This window comes from Penaeus monodon, chromosome 24 (assembly GCF_015228065.2).
Source record: "Penaeus monodon isolate SGIC_2016 chromosome 24, NSTDA_Pmon_1, whole genome shotgun sequence".
Lineage (NCBI taxonomy): Eukaryota > Metazoa > Arthropoda > Malacostraca > Decapoda > Penaeidae > Penaeus > Penaeus monodon.
In genome coordinates, this window is record NC_051409.1 from 12,497,540 (window position 1) to 12,498,463 (window position 924).

Consider the following 924-nt stretch of genomic DNA (forward strand, 5'->3'; position numbering starts at 1 on the left):
ACGAATAGATGGGGGAAGAGAGAAGAGGGAATAAGCTACAGATGTTTAAAGAAAAACTGAATAAAGCAGAGACATGTATGGGGGAGACGAGAGATGGGGAAGACCGAAAAGGCAATAATGTGAGGGAAGAGGGCAAAGAAGGGAGTAGTAAGCTTCCACATCCAACACCCAATATGCAGTTCATCCATTAACTCACTCCCTTGTTAACTGTTAACTGGCCTGTCGTTTTTCACTCTTTTTTACCTCTCTCTGTTTCAATGATCACGGCGAAGCAATATATTCCGCGTATGTGTGATCCAAAAATTACGGAAGCGATAGAGGCAATTTTGGGTAACAGACAGTCGTCCTTTCTATTTCTACCCATCAATTTATTCAATTCGAAAGCAATTATCACCATTTCTTAGATCCGCCCCCATTCTGCATAGGCGCACCAACCGCCTTCCTTCCCCCCCCCCCACATACCTCCCCCCCCACACACACACATCCCTCGCGTATCCCGCGCGTTTTTTTTTTAACTATCTCCCTTCGCTCATGCCTGGAGTCGGACCGAAGCGCGCAACAAGAAACTGGCTGACCTTCTATACAAAGTCCTCGACCGAGAGTCCTAAAGGTCAGACGGCCTCTTCGCTCCGGCCTGAAACAAAGGCGCGACTGGTGATGCGTCTCGGCCCGACGCGGTGGCAGTTTGGACATCTCTCCTGGAGACGTTCCCTTTCCTCCGCCACTCCTTCAGCAGGGGAGGGATTTGCGGGTGGGCGGACACAGGAAGAGGGGTCAGGGATTCAATAAACGTCCCGGGACACACAAGTACTGTCGAGACACACACATGGCGCCCATAAAGGCCCATACTCCCCACGCGCCCAAATTACGGCACAGAATAAACAGAACCAAAAACGCCAAGAACTGGGGATACGAAGATATGCT